The sequence below is a fragment of the Embiotoca jacksoni genome, unplaced genomic scaffold, assembly GCF_022577435.1.
Source record: "Embiotoca jacksoni isolate LCO1_2020_lvr unplaced genomic scaffold, fEmbJac1.0.p SCAF_103, whole genome shotgun sequence".
Classification (NCBI taxonomy): domain Eukaryota; kingdom Metazoa; phylum Chordata; class Actinopteri; family Embiotocidae; genus Embiotoca; species Embiotoca jacksoni.
Window position 1 is genome coordinate 99,191 of NW_027185234.1, and position 7,153 is coordinate 106,343.

Genomic DNA, 7,153 nt, shown 5'->3' on the forward strand with positions numbered 1-7,153 from the left:
CACACTGTAGCACACACTATGGTACACACTGTAGTACACACTACGGTACACACTGTGGAACACACTACGGTACACACTGTAGCACACAGTACGGTACACACTATAGTAAACACTTCGGTACACACTGTGGCACAGACTACGGTACACACTATAGCACACAGTACGGCACACACTGTAGTACACACTACGGTACACACTGTAGTACACTGTACGGCACACGCTAGTACACACTAGTACACAGTACGGTACACGCTGTAGTACATACTACGGTACACACTGCAGTAAACACACTAAGGTACACACTGTAGCACACACTACGGTAGACACTGTGGCACCCACTGTGGTACACACTGTAGTAAACACTACAGAACACATTGTAGTACACACTGTAGTACACACTACAGTACACACTGTAGTAAACACTTGTACACATACCACAGTACACACACGGTGGTCAGTGGTATTGGAGCTCCTCAGGGAACTGTTCTGTCTCCCTCCTGTTCACCTTATACACAACTGACTTCCAGTACAATTCAGAGTCCTGCCATCTGCAGAAGTTCTCTGATGACTCTGCAGTGGACGGTGTATAAGGGATGGATGGGAGGATGAGTACAGGGCAGTAGTGGAGGACTTTGTGGAGTGGGCGGGAAGGAATCACCTGCTCCTGAAAGTAGCCAAGACCAGAGAGATGGTGGTCGACTTCAGGAGGAAGACGACGGCTCCACAACCGCTGAGAGTTCTGGGAGAGGTGGTGGACATGGTTGAAGAGTACAAGTACCTGGGTATGTCCATCGACGACAGACTGAACTGGAAGACCAACATCAATGCTGTCTACAAGGGGATGAGTCGACTCTTTTTCTTGAGGAAACTTCGATCCTTCAATGTGTGCAGCGAGATGTTGGAGATGTTCTACCATCTGTTGTGGCCAGTGCATTTTACTTCGCTGGGGTCTGCTGGGGGAGCAGCATTGGAGCCGGAGACACCAACAGACTTAACAAACTGGTTAAGAAGGCCGGCTCCATCATCGGCTACAAACTGGACAGCCTGGAAAAGGTGGTGGAGAGGAGGACGCTGAACAAACTATTATCCATATTGGATAATCCTGACCATCCTCTCCACCACCTGCTGCAGGGACAGCGGAGCACTTTCTCTAAAAGATTCCTCCAGCTCCGCTGTCACAAGGACAGATACAGGAGATCATTCCAGATACAGGAGATCATTCCAGATACAGGAGATCATTCCTGATACAGGAGATCATTCCTGCCGACCGCAATAAGACTGTACAATAACTCACCTCTGGCAAAATCCATCACATAACAATAACACTGTTGACTGTGTTTCTTGGTTTGTTTGTATATAATATATATAGATATATAATGTACTGTATATACTGTATATACTGTGCATTTTATATTTTATATTTTTTACTGGTATTTACTGCTATTTTATGCTTTTCTATTATTTTATTCTATTATTTATATTGTTATCTTATTGCTTCCTGTATGCTGCTGTAGCGAAAAAAAAAATTCCCCTAGGGGATTAATAAAGTAACTACCTACCTACCTACCTACCTACCTACCTACCGACCTACCTACCTACCTACACTAGTACACACTACAGTACACACTGTAGTATAACTATAGTACACACAGCAGTAATTACTGAGATTCACTGAGGGACAGGAAGTCTCAATGAAAGACAGGAAGTCTTACTGAGGTACAGGAAGTCTCACAGAGACTCACTGAGGGACAGCAGGAAGTCTCACAGAGAAGGGAAGTCTCACTGAGGGACAGGAAGTCTCACTGAGGGACTCACTGAGGGACTCACTGAGGGACAGGAAGTCTCACTTGAGATGCCTCCAAACAAAGCGCGCGCAGATCTCCTCACCACTGTTCGTCCACAAGTTTGAATTCCCTCTGGCAGTAAATGTCCATGTGTCGGATAATCCAAAGGAAATTATTCCAGGATGATGTGGTTCCCTTAGAAAGATCCCTGGACTCGCTGCCAGGTTCTGTTCTCCGGACGTAGACTTCACCACCTTCCCGAGCGCTCTCCCACAGTGACGTCACTTCCCTTATTTATAGTCCAGTAATAAAGAAAAGAAACATAAAGCAACATGTCCATTTGCCGTGCAGATGCAACCGGCCACTGATAAAGAATAATTTACAATCTGACATGATAGCCAAAAAAATGAACAAATTACATGTCCCCCGTCACAATGACTGTATAAATGGCCAACTTGAAGTGACCATTACAACCTTATTATTATTATTTGTTGTTGTTTATATGAATATATTTATTATTATTTTCTGTTGAATTAAACCTTGATGTGTCAGGAGTCCGGTTTTCCTCAGTTTTGCCCTCGATCCCCTCTTCTCCTGTGTCCCCTCAGTCCCCTGTCTGCTTGTTCTGTGTCCTCCTCTTCTCACCTCTCGTGGCCACGCCCCTCACCAGTCCCAGCAGCTGCAGCCACTCACCCCTGATCACCACCTGCAGGTGTGCTGCATCTCCCTGATCACCTCCCCGGACTATATGTACCCTAACCCTGCACTCCTCTGGTTGTTAGTCACCCGTCCATACTCCGTCTGTTCTCCGTCCGTCCTGTTCCCATTCCCGTTCCCATTCCCATTCCCGTTCCTCCTGCGGAGCTCCCTGTCGAAGTCACCAGTCGGTGGAGTTGCCCTCCCGACTCGGAGGATTATTGACTCCGTTTCTTCCAGCGGTCCTGTCCGCTGGTCTGCCGGCTGCCCTGCCAGCCATGTCTCCCCAGATCTGTCGGTTGAGTTGCCCTCCCGACTGGAAGCAAGTGGACACGATAGGTGCCACCTTTTGGTTTGTTTGTTTGTTTGCTCTTGTTTATTGCAATAAAGACTATATTTTGGAACCAATACCCGAGCCTGTGAGCCTGCATTTGGGTCCTGATAAACACCACCTCACGACAGAATGAACCGACCAAGGAAGGACCCAGCGGCCACAGACTCGGGGCCGAGGTACATGACTTTATTTCAATATTTTGCCAGTCAGGCCCGCTGGAATGATCCCATTTCCGCTGAACCCAGGACTGGGTTTGAGGGAACCCGCCTGGCTTTCTGGGACCCCCCCAGAAGGAGGCGACGCCGGGGTCACCGGCCATCCGGTCCTGCTACGCCCCTGGTCTCTGGACGTGTAGCTGTCAGTCGCCACGAGCGAGCCTACAGCCCAGTCAGTCGCCATGAGCGAGCCTACGGCCCAGTCAGTCGCCACGAGCGAGCCCACAGCCCGGTCAGTCGCCTCGAGCGAGCCCACAGCCCGGTCAGTCGCCGCGAGCGAGCCCACAGCCCAGTCAGTTGCCGCGAGCGAGCCCACAGCCCAGTCAGTCACCTCGAGCGAGCCCACAGCCCGGTCAGTCGCCGCGAGCGAGCCCACAGCCCAGTCAGTCGCCACGAGAGAGCCTACAGCCCCGTCAGTCGCCACTACGGACTCTCTACCTCCGCAGCGCCGGCGAGCGATCCAGACGCCATTCGGGACGAGGAGTTGGTCCACAGGATCATGCAGGCCCTGCCTCCAGCTGCGGCCAATGATCCAAGGGCCTGCAGCATGGCCTACACGGCAGTAGCGCTGCTCCTCCGTTTCCTGTCGCTGGAAGGGTCGTTGACGTCCTGTCTCCAGCTCCTGCATCCTCCGGCGCGGTCGACACCCCGCCTCCGGCTCTGTCCTCCGGCGCGGTCGACGCCCCTCCTCCAGCTCCTGCTGCCTCCGGGTGGGTCAATGCCCCGCCTCCAGCTCCGGTCTCCGGCGCGGCCGATGTCCTGTCTCCAGCTCCTCCGTCCTCCGGCGTGGTCGATGCCCCACCTCCGGCTCCGTCCTCGGGCGTGGTCGACGCCCCTCGTCCAGCTCCTGCTGCCTCTGGGTGGGTCAATGCCCCGCCTCCAGCTCCGGTCTCCGGCGTGGCCGACGGTCACCCCAGGCCATCCTGCCCCGTGTCCGTCCTCCGTCCACCTCGGTTTCCCTTCTCGTGTCTCGTGTTGTTGTGGTCCTCCGTCCCTCCTCCGGTCCCCCCTCCTCCCACCCGGTCCGGTCCAGTTTTGGTTGCCGAAAGGCTCCCTTTGAGGGGGGGTACTGTCAGGAGTCCGGTTTTCCTTTGTTTTGCCCCCGATCCCCTCTCCTCCTGTGTCCCTTCAGTCCCCTGTCTGCTTGTTCTGTGTCCTCCTCTTCTCACCTCCTGTGGCCACGCCCCTCACCAGTCCCAGCAGATGCAGCCACTCACCCCGGATCACCACCTGCAGGTGTGCTGCATCTCCCTGATCACCTCCCCGGACTATATGCACCCTGCCCCTGCACTCCTCTGGTTGTCGGTTCATTTGTTAGTCACCTGTCCGTCCGTCCGTCTGTTCTCCGTCCGTTCTGTTCCCGTTCCTGTTCCTCCGGCTTCTGTTCCTCCTGCGGAGCTCCCTGTCGAAGTCACCAGTCGGTGGAGTTGCCCTCCCGACTCGGAGGATTATTGACTCCGTTTCTTCCAGCGGTCCTGTCTGCTGGTCTGCCGGCTGCCCTGCCAGCCGTGTCTCCCCGGATCTGTCGGTCGAGTTGCCCTCCCGACTGGGACCAAGTGGCCATGATAGGTGCCACCTTTTGGTTTGTTTGCTTTTGTTTATTGCAATAAAGACTGTATTTTGGAACCGATACCCGAGTCTGTGAGCCTGCATTTGGGTCCTGGTAAACACCACCTCATGACATGATGGTCTTCGATTGATTTGATGAACAAACAATAATGGAGGCTGATGTCTTCCGTCCATATTATATTATATTACATTATATTATATGATGTTATATTATCTTACATTATATTATATGTTGTTACATTATATTGTCCATCCATCTGTCATCTTCCACTTATCCGGGTTGGGTCGCGGTGGCAGCAGCCAAGCAAGCTGACCCAGACTTCCCTCTCCTGCAACATTTTCCAGCTCATGCTGGGGGATCCCGAGGCGTTCCTAGGCCAGCCGGGAGATATAATCCCTCCAGCGTGTTCTGGGTCTTCCCCGGGGTCTCCTGCCAGTTGGGCGTGCCCGGAAAACTTCCAGAGGGAGGCTCCCAGGAGGATCCTGATCAGAGGCCCGAACCACCTCAGCTGACAACTTTCAACACGAAGGATTAGCGCCTCAACTCCAAGTTCCCTCCTGATGTCCGAGCTCTTTACCATATCTCCAAGGCTGAGCCCGGCCTCCTACGGAGGAAACTCATTTCGGCCGCTTGTAGCCGCAACCTCGTTCTTTCGGTCACGTCCCCGCCGCTTCACACTCAGCTGCAAACCGCCCCAGTGAGTGCTGGAGGTCCGAAGAGGCCAACAGGACCACATCATCTGCAAACAGCAGAGATGCGATCCGTAGACCCCCGAACCCAACGTGCTCCTCCCCCCGGCTGTGCCTAGATATCCTGTCCATGAAGGTCACAAACAGGATCGGTGACAAAGGACAGCCCTGGTGGAGGCCACGCCCACTGGAAACATGTCTGACTTATTGCCGAGAATACGAACACAGCTCCTACTGCGGTTGTACAGAGCCTGGATGCCCCGTTGCAACAGGTCTGGCACCCCGTACTCCCGCAGCACCCCCCACAAAAACCCCCGGGGGACCCAGTCGAAAGCCTTTTCCAAGTCCACAAAGCACATGTAGACTGGATCGTTAAACTCCCAGCACCCCTCCAGTAGTCCTGCGAGGGTAAAGATCTGGTCCACTGTTCCACGACAAGGATGGAATCCGCACTGCTCCTCTTGAATCTGAGGTTCGACAAACGGTCGGAGCCTCCTTTCCAGTACCCTGACACAAGCTTTGCCCGGGAGGCTGAGTAGTGTGATACCCCGATAGTTGGAGCACACTCTCCAGTCCCCCTTTTTGAAAATGAGAACCACCACCCCGGTCTGCCAGTCCATGGGCACTGTTCCCAACCCCATGCGACATTGAAGAGGCGTGTCAGCCAAGACAGCCCAGCAATGTCCAGCGCCTTCAGCATCTCAGGGCGAATCTCATCCACCCCTGGCGCCTTGCCACCGAGGAGCTTTTTGACTACCACAGAGGCCTATACCAGGGATATGGGTGCGAACCCCCCCAAACCTTCAGACACTACCTCCTCTCCAGAGGACATGGTGGCCGGGTTTAGGCGTTCCTCAAAGTGCTCCTTCCACCGCCTCCCCAAACTCCTCCCATGCCCGAGTTTTAACATCCGTGACCACCGCAGCTGCAGCCCTTCTGGCCTGCTGGTACCTCTCAACTGCTTCAGGAGACCCCTGAGCCAACCAGGCCCAAAAGGCCTCCTTTTTCAGCTTGACAGCTTCTCTCACCCCCGGTGTCCACCACCAGGTTCTCGGGTTGCCACCGCGACAGGCACCGATGACCTTCTGACCACAACTCCTATCGGCCATGCCCACAATAGAGGCTTTGAACATGGCCCACTCGGACTCCATGTCCCCAAACTCCCTCGGGATGCGTGAGAAGTTCTTCCGGAGGTGAGAACTTAAGACCTCCCGGACAGGTTCCTCCACCAGACGTTCCCAGTTTACCCTCACTACACATTTGGGCTTGCCAGGTCTTTCCAGCCGACTCCCATCTGATCCAACTCACCACCAGGTGGTGATCAGCTGACAGCTCTGCTCCTCTCTTCACCCAAGTGTCCAAGACATACGGCCGCAGATCAGATGATACGACTACAAAGTCGATCATTGATCTCGGCCTAAGGTGTTCTGGTACCAGGTAGACTGATGACCGACCTTATGTTCGTACATGATGTTTGTTATGGCCAAACTGTGACCAGCACAGAAGTCCAATAAGGAAACACCACTTGGGTTTAGAACCGGCAGGCCGTTCCTCCCAATCACCCCCTGCCAGGTTTCTCATTGCCCACATGAGCGTTGAAGTCTCCCAGAAGAACAATGGAGTTGGCGGGCGGCGCCCTTTCCAGGACTCCTCCCACCAACTCCAAGAAGGCTGGATACTCCGAACTGCCGTTTGGTGCATAAGCGCAAACAGTCAGAGTCTTCCTCCCTGCCACCTGAAGGCGCATGGAGGCGGAGCCTCTCGTTCTCCGGGGAGAACTCCAACACATCAGCCCTCAGCCGGGAGCTCTTGAGTATCCGCACTCCTGCCCGGCGCCTCTCACCATGGGCAGCTCCAGAAAAGGA